The following is a 17,508-nucleotide window of genomic DNA, read 5'->3' as shown; positions in this document are numbered from 1 at the left end:
CTATTATTAAAAGACCCCAGTGCAGATCTCTTTCTATCATTCTTCTGTTCACCTTTCTTTTCACTTTTAAATGTCTCTTTCGTGGAAGGAAGTAAAGACAAAATATCTATATACTCCTTCCTCCCAATTTTTTCCTTCAAGGACTGAGATAAATGACACCCAAAGGAGAGCCTTCACAAGTAATGACTTCCTTAAAGCAGGTCTCAGATACCCCAGTCCCTAAATCTGATATAACCCTATGTTGCGAATTATCAGCCAATGCAGCAGCTGGAAAATTGCACCACGCTGCTGCAGGCTGATTATCTTGACTGTGCCTTGAAGCTGTAGCCCAGTCAGACAAAAGTTTAGCCAAGCTTATTAACAGGCTATTATTATTAACACCTACGTCGGTGGACAAAGCATTGCCATGTCCACATGTCATCTCACCTAGCTCCTTTGCTGGGTCCTGAGGGGCTGTTATGGAAGCTGGCTCCGGCGCTCTACTCAACACCCTAGACTGCGATGCAGCCTGTCCAGGGAAGGAGCGCCTGCTGCTACTTCTTCTGGATGTCTCTTCAGCCGGGGAGTAGCATCTCCTCGGCCTCTTGGTCCTCCTGGATACCTGGCTGGGCTCTTCCGCTCTGTGTGGAGCGCTTGCTGATGACGTCGACATCGCTCCCTCTGTAACATCATTACGCTGCGCAAGTCACGTGGTCCGTGCCTCCTCGCCTGGCTCAGATGCGCTCTCAGCTAGACAGCGCCGCAGCAAATCTTCACTTCCTCTTGACTTGGCGCGCAGGATCAGCTGTTTCAAGAGGTCCTCCATCCCGATCCGCAGGTGAGTATCTTCTCTGCTCTGCAGGCTCTGATCTCTGGATCTTCTCCTAAAGCCGCTGGCCTCAAACTTCGGCTCTTCCGCCTTTGCCTCTTCCCGCTGGTCCTTGCCGCTTCTCCGCTGCTGCTAGGAGCTTCAGCCCACTGTCGATGGTCCAACTTCTGCCCAAGGATGCCGGCACAGCTAAGGATAGCTCTTTTGCAGCTACACCTGCATTTCTCTGGGTCTTCACACAGCGTCCTCTCAGAGTTCACAGACAGACAAGCTCCGGAACTCATGACCGCCTGTATAAATACCCGAATTTCCCGCCCCTGCAGCTGGAATGACCAATAGCGGATGGGCAGAAAACAGGTACCCAGCAATAGATAAGCAAGCAGGGAACCAATCACAGCCTCTCATTAGGATTCACCTCAGACAAGCTGTAGAATAACTAAAAACAGGGGAAAAAAGGAGGGAAAATGAAGGGAAAGAGAAGCAAATAACATGCAATACAACCCCAATATGCTCAATGTAACCATGGTGGTGACTCCGGCATACGCCTACGTGCCCATTAACAGGACTAGGTCATCGTGATACAGGAAACATCCCAGCTGTCTTTTGGTGCCTCTAGCCTCAGGACAGTTGGTATGTCTGCAGTAAACATCAGCAGGCACCTCATGTGCCCCTGCATATATGGCCCCTCTGCGTGACCAGGATATACGAAGATCATAGTCAGATCATCTGTACAATCATCAGTTTGTGATGTGTGACCTGCACACCTACAGCTTTGGTACAGACAGTCTCATTGGAAGATTTATGATGCTGCAGTGAAGTTGTGTCCTGTCAGCTGCAGAGCCAGGAATGGCAGCCACAAGGATTAATCACTGTATACAGACAGCTGAGACTCATTACCTGCCCTCTGCCCTCATTTATATGACTCTCATTACCTGCTATGTCCTTCTGCCCTCCTTAGGAAACTCACTGGAATAGGCGGTGTTTGCTAGAAACACAAAAAAGCACACCATAGGGTGAATGCATTTAAATAGAGAATAGGTATACTCCAAGTGGAGGCTCACCTTGAACAGTTGTGCTACAGATAGGCACAACTCTATTGAAAGCTTGTCACAAGTAGGGTAGATGTTCCCAGTCACTGGTGTGCTGCCGTTGTCTCGCTAGGGGTTCCTGGACTCCCACAGAAGGCTTCAGAATCATCAGATAAGAATCATCTCTCGGCGCAGAGAACCAGTCGGAAGACTTATTTCATTAAAAGCACTTGGTCGTGCATGAAGAGAATTTTCTAATTTATTTATATAATTGAATATAAAACTACGCATTTCGGGGATTTTCTTCCCCTTCAGGTTAAAAATGCTGGATATCATTATACAAGTTAGACACACATATAAATACACAAAATGGGCGCCAAAAGGCATGTGGAGGGGGAGAGTGGGGCAGAAAAAGGGGGGAGAGGCAGGTGTGGGGGAGGCTCCCTAATAAGTCCCTATAAAAGACCTCTTTGGAAGAGATAGTAATCAGTTATTACTATTATACTGTGTGGCACCCCTGATGTTATGAGGGGATAAAATGGAATAAGATTTAATTTCTATAGTGTTAATGAAGCAGTCACGGTCATGTGACCGCCAGTTGTCAAGAGGACAATGCTCTTGCTGTTGGTAAAGCGGTCATGTCAGTGGCGTAGCTTGGGGGGGGGGGCTGGGAGGGGCCGTTGCCCCGGATGCAAAATTTTAGGGGGCGCCAGCAGGGCCGCACCGTCAATTAGGCAAAGTGAGGCGATCGCCTCAGGCGGCGCGGCCCTGCTCGCAAGTGGGGGGCAGCGGCAGGGCACAGGGACGTGAGCATTTCCAATGAAAGCGCTCATCCCCATAGTCATCTGTATCTGATACAGATGGATGGGGAAGAGGCGATTACCCCCTTCCCCGTTCCTCTGATAGGCTGCAGGGACTAGGCCTGCAGCCTATCAGAGCCTGTTGCAGGCGGCACAGTGACGTTATGATGCCTGAGCCGTACAGCGTGGGACACAGGCCAGAAGAAGCCTCACCGCTTCACTGAGTGTGTCATGGAAGTAAGTATAAGAGTTTATTTTTTATATGGTACATTATTGGGGGCATCTACAGGGCACTTCTTACTGGCACATTATTGGGGGCACTTTTTGCTGGCACATTATTGGGTGGCACTTCTTACTGGCACATTATTGTGTGGCACTTTTTACTGGCACATTATTGGGTGGCACTATTTACTGCCACATTATTGGGGGAACTATGGGAGCATCTACTGAGGCACCAAAAAGGGGTATTTTATTTGGAGGGCACTATGGGGGAGATGAACACTATGGGGGCTTCTACTGAGGCCACAAAGAATGGGTATTTTATATGGGGGGATCTGTGTAGGGGCATTTTATACTGAGAAACATTGTGGTGGGTGCTATAGATAAGGGGGGAGAGGAGTACATCTATTGGGGTACTATGTATGGGTCATTTTATACTGGTACATTATGGGGCACTAGGAGGAAGGGGGGAGAGGAGCACTATGGGGGCATTTACTGGGGGCACTATATAGGGGTATTTTATACTGGCACATTATGTTGGCAATATGGGGACATTAGCTCAACTGGGGGCATTAAAAGGGGGTATTTTTTTGCACTGGCACACATTATAATGGGGCATTTTATGTACTGTCACATTAAATGAGAATTATTACTACTGGGGGGCATTATGGTGGGCTTTATTACTACTGGGGGTCTATGGGGAACAGGATTGCTAGTATGCGCACTATGGCAGCATTATTACTTCTGGGTCACAGTTGGGACATGTTGGAGCACTGCAGGAACACTATTACTGTATATTCCTGCGTATAAGACTACTTTTTAACACATGAAAATCTTCTCAAAAGTCGGGGGTCGTCTTATACGCCGGGTGTCGTCTCATATGCCGGTATACAGCGTGCTGAAACTTACTTCTTAGCAAGACTGGAGAAGCTGCCCTTCTCCAGCTTCAGGGACAGGCGCCCTCTAGCTGAGCCACCGTGTGCTGCATCCCGGCCAGCCGCTTCTGAAGCAGCCCCCTCTTCCTGCTCTCAGTGGTTTTCTAATGCCGGCAGTATCACATTGCGTACTACCGCTCAGATCATCTTGAAGACAGGGAGGGCTGGGCAGGGATAGCTGACCCACCCAATCCAAGCAGGCTTTGTATGCAGTGTGCACAGAAAATACCGGTACATCGCTTGCTGTGATTGGCTGGTTGTTGTATACTGGGTTGGATTGGCGATTCTGAGGGAAGGCAGGGGGGAAGCAGGAGCATCTGCACTTCAGCCAATTCTAATGTTGGCGGATCTCTAATGAAGTTTGGTGTGCATCTTATCTGTGGTGAAAAAATAGAGTCTATCTGGGGAGCAGATAGATGTGGTGGTGAATACAGTACAACACCAGTATCTGTACCTGTACATACAGTACAGCACCAGTATCTGCATCGGTTCATACAGTATAGCGCCAGTACATACAGTACAGTATACAAATGGCTAACAGTCAAGACCCCATCATGGCTCTACCAGCAAGAAGAAAGAAATATGAAGCCAGTTTCAAACTTAAAGTTGTAAACTTTGCCATGGAACATAATAACTGCGCTGCTGCAAGACAATATGGAGTAACAGAAAAGATGGTTTGCGACTGGAAAGCAAATTAAAAGCATTAAAGAGTATGCCAAGGGGTAAGTGTGCATTAAGGAGAGGCACCCCACATTGGCCAGAACTCGAAAAACATGTAGCAGACATGGTGAATGAGCATCGCCAAAACGGTTATGTAGTGACACAAAATAAAATACGTTTGTTTGCACTTCAGTGAGCCAAATCTAACCCAGATCACAGCAACAGATTTAAGGCCACTGCATCCTGGTGTACTAGATTCTTGGAAAGGCATAGTATGGTACTGAGGCAAAAGATGAAAATTGCACAACAATTACCTGCAGATCTTGATGCCAAAGTAAATGTTGTTGGAGGGGTAGTCTTATACGGCGAGTATAGCCCAAACCCTATATTTCAACTGGAAAAGTTGGGGGTCGTCTTATACGCCCAGTCGTCTTATACGCCGGAAAATATGGTATTACTACCATGTGTGCTCTAGCAGAGAATTATTCCTATTGTTGGGATTTTTGGGAGCACTATTACCGTGGGGGCACCTTGGCACAGTATCAGCTTACCACAATTATTTTTGGGGGACGTTATGTTTACACTATTAGTGTCAGGGGCACTATTTGCTGGGCGCAGTTATTTTAGGGCACTGTGTGCCAATAATTATTGAAGGGGGCATTATCTGCATGGTACTACTATTATCGGAGGGTTTATCTGTTTCTGCAGTATAATATTGGGGAGCACAGTGGCACAGTATTGTGGGTAGTATGATGATTTGTCCAGAAGATGGGAGAATGATGGAAAAGTAGTAAACAAAGATTACTAGAGACGAGAAATGGTGGTCTGGTCCTCAGGACGGCAATACAATTGAATCTAATGCACTGCAAGAGCTGAAGGACCTGTGATGACCTCAGGTCATGTGATCAGTTTTAAATGAAGTAGCTGAAAAGGACCTGGGATGATGTCACCATCATGTGAGCAGTGCAGGAGAGGACAGCTCAGCAGTGAAGAGAAGCCCTGGGAAGAGGCTGAGGTGAGTTCTGCTACACGAGGAGAGGTAAGTGAAGATTACTCAGTGTGAGAGGCAGAGCAATGTTGGGAGTTGTAGTTATTTAACTGGGACTGTATATTATGGCTGAAGGGAGGGAAGTTATTTACATTGGACAGTGAGGTGTAGTGATGTTAATTACATGGGACTGAAATTTGGAATTGGCTGGGGTAGGGTGATGTTATTTACATGGGACTGTATGTTGAGGGGTAATGTTATTTATATGGTACTGCATGTTGAAGGCAGCTGTGGGAGGGAGTGATATTATTTACATGGGATTGAATGTTAAGGGTAATTTTATTTACATGGGACTGTATGTTGAAGGTGTCTGGGGGAGGGAGTGATGTTAGTTACATTGGACTGTATGTTGAAGGCGCCTGGGGAGAGGGTGATGTTATTTACATTGGACTGTATATTGGGAGGGGCAGGAGAGATGGTGTGATGTTATTTACATGGGACTGTATTTTGGAGGGGGCTGTAGATAGGGATGTTATTTACATGGGACTGTATTTTGGAGGGGGCTGGAGAGATGGTGTGATGGCATTTATATGGGACTGTATGGTGGAGGGAGGGAAATAGTGTTATTTACATAGGACTGTATGGCAAAGGTGCTGAGGAATTATAATTTCTGAGGACACTAAACGGGGGAATATAACTATAGGGGGCAGTGTTGGCGGCATTATAAAATATTGATGGCGCTTCAGGGCGAGCATTATAAAAATAGGGGGCAATATAACTACAGGGTGTACTGCAGGCGGCATTATAAATACTTGGGGTGCTTCAGGGCGAGCATTATCACAGTAGGGGGCAGTATAAATGATGGGGGGCACTGTGGGGGCATTTTAAATCCAGGGGACATTAGGCGTTCTTATTACTACTGGGGGCTCTATAGGAGGGATCCGCATTATTTCTACTAAGAGCACTATGGGGGCCTTATTACTACTAAGGGGTCTGTAGAGAGCTTTATTACTACTGGGGAAACAATAGGGGGCCTTATTTCTACTGGGGGCTTTGTGAGGGTACTATTAATACGGGAGGGCTCTTCTACTAATGGAGGCACTCTTGTGAAGCATTATCACTGTTGGGTCCAATAGGGGGCAGTATTACTAATGAGAGCATTCTAGAAGGGAATTACTATTGGTGGGACTATGAGGAGTACTGTTACTATGGGGGCACTCATTTTTCTTCAGGATAGTATTTGGGGTTACAGAAAAGTAAGAAAGCTAAGATGTCCATGTGTCACACTCTGTAGAGATGAGGCGGCTGAGAGACGTGTCTGGACCGGATGGAAAAGATGATGACAGAGAAGATCTCCATCAGAGGAGACATCACCTGGGAGGCACTGGATGTGAGAGTTGTAGCAAGTACAGTAAAATATCTTTAGTGCTAGTGTTTGCAGAGAGGGGGGGATGCGGTTGTTTAACTTAGAGAATCAGGCCAAATGCATTGGTGCTTGGGCCCTGGATCTTTTGCGACCCTAGCAACGCCCTTTACATCTACATCAAAGGAGACGTCACTGGATGTAAGAGGTATGGGGCGCTGTATTATCCTGTATGTTCTGTATTGATGAGAGGGTGGATATAGAATTTGGCCCCACACTGTAGCAGCCTGGCCCCATACTTCAGGCCACACTGTGCGTGTTCTGAATTCTGGGGGCTCACACCCATCTACTACATTATCTGTACTCAGAGAGCTATCACTGTGTTATCTGCTCTGTTACGTAGGACTGCAGGTGATATCTACTACATTAGCTGTAAAAAAAAAAGCATAGTCACAGGATGGGGGAGGGAGCAATACCCATGCTACGCCACTGGGTCATGTGATCGCTTCCCGATCACATGACCACTGGTTGCTATGAGGACCAAACGCCGGAAGGCCTATGGATGCGAAAGCACGCATAGGGGTGGCCGTGGTGCATCAGACCATTTTGAAGGAGGTGGAGAGAAAGTTTATAGCTTAAACAGCAAAATGTATTGGGGGGGGGGGGGGGGGACGAAATAAAATTGCCAAAGAGTGATAGTAGTTAGAGAGGTTTTGACAGCGGTTGATGGTCACATGATCACTTCTTGCCATAGCAGCTGGTCGCTGCAATGGGCTGTAGCTGTTAAAAATTTGCTGTCAAACGGCACAGTATGTTAAAATGATCACTGCATAATAAGGGTAAAGTATGGGGGTGGGGAGTATGGGATCGTGACTATATGTATATAAATAATAGCAACAGGACTTGTCAACATTGTCTCCTTAGGAAACTGTCATTATCTGCCCCTCTGCCCTCATTCATAGAACTTCCATTATCTTCTATGTCCTTTTGCCCTCCTACATGAGGCTCTCATTATATGCTCCTCTGCCCTCATTCATGGCTCTCATTACCTGCTGTGTGCTTCTGCCCTCATTCATTGTACTCTTATTACCTGCCCCTCTGTCTTCATTCATAGGACTCTCAATATCTACCCCTTTGCCCTCATTCATGGTACTCTTATTACTTGCCCCTCTGCCCTCATTCATGGTACTCTTATTACTTGCCCCTCTGCCCTCATTCATGGTATTCTTATTACCTGCCCCTTTGCTTTCATTCATAGGACTCTTGGTACCTGCCCCTCTGCCCTCATTCATGGAACTACCAGCAGTCACTTAACAGTTCAACTGGGTGGAGTGGCCACCACAACAACATATCTCTGAACTGTCCACGATCAGGCGGAACAGTCCTGGATTTCAGTGGCTGTCTCGTGTCTGAGGTATTTCCCGATTCCAACTGTCTCTGTGTCTTGAGGACGCAGAGGCAGTTAGATCCCATGTTGCTCCTTCACCATTCAACTGCCAGTGCTCCCCAGCAGGAACGATGCAGTGGCACATTATGCCTGCTGTGCTGTGTAGGAGGAGTGTGCAGATCGGGAATGTGGACATAACTAGTGTGTGGGGGTACAAAGGGGACATAACTACTGTGTGGTGGCACTAAGAGGACTGGGCGGGATTGGACGTGTATAGATAGACATTGGGTGGCGTTACTATTTTAAGAGAGGGTGCACTTTGTTTCATTACCTGCCCCATCCTTCTGCTATCCTACATGAGACTCTGATTGGCAGCCCCTCTTTCATGAGACTCTCATCAGTAGCCCCATCCTACCACCCTGATTCATAGTATTTTCATTACTTGTCCCAATTCTCACTTATGGAATCCTCATTACCTGCCCTCATCCCTCTGTTCTGTTTCAAGGAGCTCTCATTACTTACTCCATCCCCCATGCCCTCATTTATGAGAGTCATAATACTTGCCCCACCGTGGGACTCTCTAATTTGATGACTCTGTGACATTTCTTAAAATGATTTTTTTTTTTTTGGGGGGGGGGGGGGGGATTCTACTGAGATCTCTCTTTCCTGTGTTTTCACAGGTTTATCTACTGCACATTATTAGATGATAGGGAGTTATGGTTCTTTCTCCTTCTCCTGTTTATCTCCACCCCCTCCCCATACTATTGCCACTATTCAGTGTGATGAACTTGGAGGAAAGCTGACCTATAATTGTCACATTGCAATAGCTGGCAGTATTCCATTAGTCTAGAGCAATGTTCTTCCTCTTGTCAGAACATCAAGTGCCAGAGACCTTTATCCTGGCAATATATGAACGCCAAAACAAGACAGAAAATGAAAGATTTAGCTGGATTTAGGAGGCGAGATTAAAGCTCTTAAGAAGGACAAGAAAGAAAGTGGCAGTAAATAGCTTCTTTGTTGAGGGAAGAGAGATATAATGGTCATTAGGTTGCTTGTTGATGAAAGAGAAAGGGACACATTTTATGAATCACTCCCATACCAAGATCTGGTTATGAAGCTGTGCACTGGGCACTGGAAGGGTGATTGCATCAGTGAGGAATAGTTTTGTGCACAGAAGTTTCATCAAAGGGTTGTATCTTGTACAAGTTCCTCCAGATGTTAATATTAGCCTTTGATAGGGACACATCAGTGAGAACGACACTTCACAGTGATAAAACAACTGAGCCAACTTATCAAGATTGTGAACATTACATGTCACCTCTCAGCACACTAGACACAAGCCTTGTGCTTATATTTCCTTCTGGCTGCCATACGTGTACACCAGGTTTTTGTACCATATGATAGCGCAAGTCAGTAATAAGTTGCGTGTTGTTTAGCCATGCTCGTTCACAGGGCCGGTGCAAGGACTTTTGCCAACACAAGCAAGCTACATTTTGGCGCCCCCCCTCCCCCTCGTAGCTCACCTGGTTCTGGTCCCGTCTGCAGCAGCTGGCTTCTCCTCTGTGTGTCCTGGTATCTTCTCTCTGCTTCAGACAATCGCTGGTTTGAGGAACGTATTTCTCGCGCTCTGAGACGCACCTAGGTTTTAGAGGAGGATAATAAGAAAAAAATATTTTCCATTACACCTCAGGTCAGACAAGCAATCAATGCCCCCAATGCCTTAGATCAGACCCCCATGTCAGACATCAGCCCCCATCCATCAGCCCCCCATTTCAGCCATCATGCCCCCATGTCAGCCATTAGCCCCCCATGTCAGCCATGAGCCCCCCATGTCACATTTCTCCCCCTCCATGTCACATCAGCCCTCCATGTCACATTTCTCCCCCTCATTTTTTTTATAATCCCCTGTGTCACATCACCCCCATGTCACATTTCTCCCCCCCATGTCACATTTCTCCGCCTCCACAACTCACAAGTAAGTGATTTAAAAAAAAAAGAAGGTTCATTTTTCCGCCCTCCCTCAGGGTGCGCCCTAAGGCAGCCGCTTGGTCTGCCTTATGGTAGCACCAGCCCTGCTCGTTCATGCCATGTCTTTCATCAATACAGTGTGAAGCATTTGTGACTTATTTGTTTTGTCCTCCTGGAGGTTTTATGTCAGCGTAGCCAGCTTCACATCCCATTTGCATGAAAGCCTACTGATGGAAGCTAATTCAAGATCTTAGGACTTTCTCCTTGGAAGCTGCAAGATGAGGGGCCAAAAAGTACCGAAAATGTAGAAGATACCTATAGGTCTTCTGCTCCTCTGCTGCTGGGGTTGAGGAGAAAATTAGACTCTGACATTCATAATTGTGTCACTTAATGGGGTGTTCTAATCTCAGACATTGATGTAATCTCACTAGGACATGCCATCTATGTCAGATAGACCCTCCCCTAGTGAAGGAGAGGACACTGCGCAAGTGCGATGAACTCTCAATTTATCATTATGGGAGTTCAGAAAATTACAGAGTAAGCTAGCTGGCTATTTGTGTCCCATAGCGCTGAATAGAGAATGGACCACACAAGTGCGTCCACCGGTCCATTCACCACCATGGTACTGCCAAAGATATAGCAGAGCTAGTTGGCTATTTTCAGAACTGTTATAATGGTGAACGGAGGGTGGCCCCATTCTGCAGATAGGAGTGGGTCCAAGAGATAGGATCTGCACCTATCTTACATCAATGGTATTTCCTAACAATATGCCATTAATGTCTGAGATGAGCCAACCCCTTCAAGAACAAGCTCTGCTTCCTATATTATCTTAGTGCCAGTTTACATGAGTTTATACAAAGGGCAATGATCGGGAACAAATCATTCATTCCTCTCATTGCTCCTCGTTTAACCTGCATGGACATACAGCAATCATCCCCTCTGTATGGGGATGAATGATCGCTGCTGCAATCGCTAATCCCCATGCAGATGAATTGCTTGTCAGCAGCACACCCCTGTTTACTCAAGCCAGTTTTCCTTCATACCAGTTTTTTTTTTATGTCAACACATCCGGATGCATCCATTTTGTTAGGATGCGGTTGTGTTACATCGAAACGGAACAAACCGGATATGACACTAAAATCATTGTAAGTCCATGGGTCATGGATCAGTTTTTTTTCGGATCTCAATACCGGAAAACATTAACGCTAGTGTGAAAGTAGCCTTATAATAACTAACAATCTAACTATTAGATCGTTGACAGTCCTACCACAGGGACCAACCCCCCCAACCATACGACACCCCCACCCGAAATTGCCCGTCTGGTCTGGCATGCGTGCATCACCCCATTACTATGGCAGTTCTAGAGATAGACCGGTATAGAGCTTGACTACTTCCGGAATACTCATAGAAATTAATGTAGGGGCCACACGCATACTCAATCTACTGCTCTCTTCATTTCAAGGTGCTCCACAGGGTTCCCATTCTCCTGGTCAGTGGGGGTCCCAGAGGTAGGACTCCCACCGATCTAATAGTTATCCCATATCCTGTGGAAAGGGAATAACGTCACATAACCAGAATACCCCTTTAAGGCCTTTTCAGGTCAGGTCATTCTAGGGTTAAAGGGGTCATCCAAGACTATAAAATGCTCCCCAATATGCTGGGCCCCTCACAATGAATCTACTTACCTGGCTCCCCACTCCCTCCGCCGCTCCTGGTCTCTGCACCATTGCTGCTGCTTCTCCCTGTGCCCGGATAAAAACATCTGTTTGTTGGGGATGAGCCGCCAGTGGCAGGAATTGTGAGGAGCCCGGCATATGGGGGAGCATTTTATAGTCTTGAATAACCCCTTTAAAGTCAGTGGGGAATGTAAGAACTGTTGGCTACTGGTGCAGAGTCATGACCACTTGTCATAATTTCTTCATTCAGATCTGTTGTCAACCGTGTCATATTAAACCTAATGATGTAGGTAGATGTTTCAATAACAACCTGACCTCAGGTCCCAGGAGAATGTTCATCTGTAGACGAATATGAACGTGTACGGCTCAATCAATGATTCTGATTGTAGAACACAGACCTCCACGGCAGTATAATTGGCCTTCTGTGTCCTTGTTTGTATCTGACTTTTCTCTGTATCACTGCATGTGTGATAATAATTAACATGGATCACTACACCATGAGCTTCACAGTGTTCCTGAAGTGTTTCATGAGCTGGAGCCCCATGCCCTCTCTAGGAGTCATACATACAGTATGGACTGGATAACAGGAGGCCGCAGTATATCCTTCTCATTACATAGATTTTATTTACTCCCCGGTCACACTACACCTTGTGTACAAAGCTTCCATCAAATTAACTTTGCAGCTCTGCCATCGACTTTTAAATAAAGGCTCCTGAGGGTGTGAAGTGAATCCGCTGGTAATGGACTGCTCTACGAACATCTCATACAACACCTCTGACTACTGTGGAAGAAAGGAGCTGCTCAGATGACGAAGGCTGGGGGATGTTCAGTTAGATGACAGACTGAAATGGTTACTTCACAAAGAATGTAACCTACAAGCTATAACACAAAACATTGTCATATTGCTGTGATTATCCATTATCAATCATCTCAACCTGATCAGACATCCATGGCTTACTGACCAGCATTATTTTGTTTAGGTCTTCGATCAGCAGTAGGAGGAGAAGTAGGAGAACAAGAATGTTTTAGGACAGCGACTGCAATCTCTCTGTAGAAATATCCATGCACAGAAAAAATTCCTTTGTGGATTCAGGAATAACAGTTATAATGCAAAGGCATCGGCTATTTTGAAGACACAAAATACACAGGACAATCCAAAGTGGAGATCGCTTTGCTTGTTGCCCCAGTAGCCTAATTTTGTAGACACTGGTGAAATCAACACCCTGTGCTTGGGCAGCAGGAACTGCTTGGCACAGAAGCTGCTAAGCATGGACCCCCTTGTGCAGGGGTGTAGCTAAAGGCTCATTGGCCCTGGTGCAAGAGTTCAGCTTGGGCCCCCCCCCCCCTTCACTTAGCGCTGTTGCACCTAGCTTTTCTGCTGCCCAAGGCAAATATTGAAATGCCCCCCCCCCCTTCCCTTCAGTCCCACTGTTAAAGGGCTTGTCCTCTTTTTACTACTGATGACCTAGGTAATCAATATCAGATTAGCCGGGGTCCGCCGGTACCCCCGACGATCAGCTATTTGAAGAGAGGGCAGCGCTCATATGAGAGCTGCTTTCTCTGTTCTGTTCAGCTGCACGCAGTAGCATTTGCAGTGATGAACAGGTAAACAGAGCAGAGAATGCAGTGCTCATACAAAAAAATAAAGCGGACTACCCCTTTAAAGACATACTTGGAAAACATTACATACAGCGCTACAAAACATACAGGGTCATACAGCACCACATATGTACCTCTTACATCCAGTGACTTCTCTTCTCTGATGTAGATATTCTCTTTCCTCTCCTTCTCCTGTCAGACCAGACCGCCATGTTGACTTCTTTCAGCCACTTCTCGTCTCTGCAGAGTTTAACAAACGGACATCTTACTTTCCTCACCTTCTCAACACCCCATCCTGCCACCCCCAACACTGTGCCCACTGTGCTCCCCAATACTTTCCTGCAGAAACAGTCCCCCTAAAAATACTGGTACCACACAGATAGTGTGTCTGTACAAAAACACCCCTTTATATTGTGCACCAGTGCAAAAAATTCCCCCTTCCTTTCAGATGAGACCCACATATAAAACCCTAAATGAGATCCGATTTAAATGACAAAAATATGTGGTCTCAAAAGGCAGGAAATGCTATACCCCAAATGCATTGATGCATTATGCTCGGGGGAGAAGATACTGCGCTTGTAGTCTGTTGCTAAGGGCGATCCTCAGCAAAAAATGCATACAGTGGAGGATGCCCGCAGCAGACCACAAGTGCCACAGAGACTTCCTACACCAGATGGTAAAATGTGTGGATGTGGAATGATATATAGAATAAAAAGTTACAATAATAGGTGCACTACTGTGGTGGATACAAACAGTAACATCTGACTAAACCCTCACACTGATGTTAAAAATGAGACTTTAGCCAGTATATCCTTATATTAAGTACATACCTAAGCCCCCGCACCACGCCAAGGTCTCTCAAGTGGCACAGGACCTAATGCTAAACCTACTTGTATTACAGCAGCGTACTGGCTCCTGGTACTACCCATACGGTACAGGTAGGTTTAGCGTTAGGTCCCGTGCCACTTGAGAAACCTTGGCGTGCTGCGCGGAGGACCCCCCCCCATTAGACCTCCATATCAGACCTCAGATCAGACTGTAAAATAATAAAGTAACTTACTTCTCCTGCCACCACTCTCCTTGTCCTGTTCTGCATTGCAGTCACCTGACCTCCGTCAGGTCAGAGTGCATTCTGTACATCCTGACGCTGCAGGCAGCCAGGACAAGCAGTGCAGGCCCTGAGAAGAGCGAGCAGGAGGAGGGGTAAGTACTCACAGCGCTTCTCTCCTCCTCCTGCAGACTAGTGAGCACTTCCATTATGGAAGCGCTCGCTAGTATTCCCTTTATAAGATGCACTGCATCTTATAAAGGGAAAAGTACAGTACCACTCTTAGGGGCCTGGATTGTGACCGCTGCGACCCCATGTGAGGCCTGTTTTGTATTTACCTTTTGTAACTGCTTGTAATGGAGAAAAAATACAATTTAATGGATTTTACCAATACCGGTGGCTGGAAATCGCTTACATTTATCGCTGTTGGAGTGCAGTCCTGCACCATCCGTGCCCTGGAGGTCCAAGCAGAAGCTGGCGTTTGTTATTATACGCTGCGACCCCTATAGTTACGCCAGTGCCCTTGTGCCTGATTTCACCCGCATCACACTGTGCATTCCTGTACAGCGCTTCCATGTGGGTGCCGAATGCAGCGGCTGGCCACAGGTTCATGAAGCAGTAGCAGCTGAGCAAAACATGTAGATTAGTGTAGTGGGAGTTGCTCTCCACTACACTGCCGAGTGCAGGACATAGTGGAGTGAGTACATCCCATATCATGCTCTTCATGCCTGTACAGCGCTTCAGTGCAGTTTCTTTCTGAAGGAGCAACTTTCCGCTACATTGGTGAGTGGTGTTGTGGCATTATTCTCCGTCAACCCCCACCCTCGGCTGGTGAGTTGGGGCCACAGTGTCCCCTAGTCTACAGTATAAACATTTAGGTGTCAACTCCACCTATATTGGCCCACATACAGTATTTTCCAGGCTATAACAACATACCTGACTATAAGACGCACCCCAGGTTTTGACAATAGAAAATTTGAAAAAAATATTTTCTACTTATTAAACCTTCCCTGGTAGTTTAAAGGAGTTGTATCACTTCAGTAAATGGCATTTATGATGTAGAGGAAGTTAATACAAGGCAGTTACTTATGTAATGTGATTGTCCATATTGCCTCCTTTGCTGGCTGGATTCATTTTTCCATCACATTATACACTGCTCGTTTCCATGGTTATGACCACCCTGCAATCCAGCAGTGGTGGCCGTGTTTGCACACTACAGAAAAAAACACCAGCCAGTGAGAGCTCCCATGGTCCCAGCCACCGGAGAGGCTGTCACTTTTTCCTGTAGTGTGTAAGCACGGCCACCACTGATGGATTGCAGGGCGGTCGTAAACATGTAAATGAGCAGTGTATAATGTGATAGAAAAATGAATCCAGCCAGCAAAGGTAGCAATATGAATAATAACAATACATTAGTAAGTGCCTTGTATTAACTTTCTCTACATTATAAATGCCAATTGCTGAAGTGACACAACCCCCTTTAATGAAGTGGAGGGCTAAAGTCATTAACTTACACACACACAGCCCTTCTGCATACACACCTGACAAATACAGCCTGCTACACAGCTGACATATATATACACGGCACTGCTATATACACATAAGACACACAGTTCTTCTACACAGCTGACATACCCAGCATAGCTGCATACACCCGAGGATAAGCACAGCTTTTCTACGCAGCTGACATATATACACACAGCACTTCTATATACACCTAACAAACACACAAGCTTTGCTACAGCACTGCTATATACACCTAACAAACACACAAGCTTTGCTACATATACATCTCTCACACACTATTATCTTTATTAAAAGATCACATTTCTCTACACTTACACCACAGTATTCCCTTCCTGGTTCTGGACCCTCCTACTCATGACATCATCAAATGAATGTTTATCTCCTTTCCCTGTATCATACAGATTGGTGTCAGACAGGGAGATAAGGTAAATGCCTTAGCTTGTCAAGTGATCATCCAACCACATGGTGTCAGTATTTCTGTCAGTATTTATGTTACAAACTGACACAGGAGAACATTAAGATGTGTGTATGTACAGTACAGACCAAAAGTTTGGACACACCTTCTCATTCAAAGAGTTTTCTTTATTTTCATGACTATGAAAATTGTAGATTCACACTGAAGGCATCAAAACTATGAATTAACACATGTGGAATTATATACATAACAAAAAGTGTGAAACAACTGAAAATATGTCATATTCTAGGTTCTTCAAAGTAGCCACCTTTTGCTTTGATTACTGCTTTGCACACTCTTGGCATTCTCTTGATGAGATTCAAGAGGTAGTCACCTGAAATGGTCTTCCAACAGTCTTGAAGGAGTTCCCAGAGATGCTTAGCATTTGTTGGCCCTTTTGCCTTCACTCTGCGGTCCAGCTCACCCCAAACCATCTCGATTGGGTTCAGGTCCGGTGACTGTGGAGGCCAGGTCATCTGGTGCAGCACCCCATCACTCTCCTTCATGGTCAAATAGCCCTTACACAGCTTGGAGGTGTGTTTGGGGTCATTGTCCTGTTGAAAAATAAATGATGGGCCAACTAAACGCAAACCGGATGGAATAGCATGCCGCTGAAAGATGCTGTGGTAGCCATGCTGGTTCAGTATGCCTTCAATTTTGAATAAATCCCCAACAGTGTCACCAGCAAAGCACCCCCACACCATCACACCTCCTCCTCCATGCTTCACAGTGGGAACCAGGCATGTAGAGTCCATCCGTTCACCTTTTCTGTGTCGCACAAAGACACAGTGGTTAGAACCAAAGATCTCAAATTTGGACTCATCAGACCAAAGCACAAATTTCCACTGGTCTAATGTCCATTCCTTGTGTTCTTTAGCCCAAACAAGTCTCTTCTGCTTGTTGCCTGTCCTTAGCAGTGGTTTCCTAGCAGATATTCTACCATGAAGACCTGATTCACACAGTCTCCTCTTAACAGTTGTTCTAGAGATGTGTCTGCTGCTAGAACTCTGTGTGGCATTGACCTGGTCTCTAATCTGAGCTGCTGTTA

The 17,508-nt window shown here is 46.0% G+C and overlaps 1 protein-coding gene across 4 annotated transcripts in view; it reads left to right on the top strand.

The window, feature by feature from the left end:
* LOC122928662 (protein CEPU-1-like) overlaps positions 1-17,508 on the top strand; it is a 744,346-nt gene that overhangs the window by 331,588 nt on the left and 395,250 nt on the right. The window lies entirely within an intron of this gene.

Source organism: Bufo gargarizans, chromosome 2 (genome assembly GCF_014858855.1).
Source record: "Bufo gargarizans isolate SCDJY-AF-19 chromosome 2, ASM1485885v1, whole genome shotgun sequence".
In the NCBI taxonomy this organism is placed as follows: Eukaryota; Metazoa; Chordata; class Amphibia; order Anura; family Bufonidae; genus Bufo; species Bufo gargarizans.
This window is presented reverse-complemented; position numbering and strand designations above follow the sequence as displayed.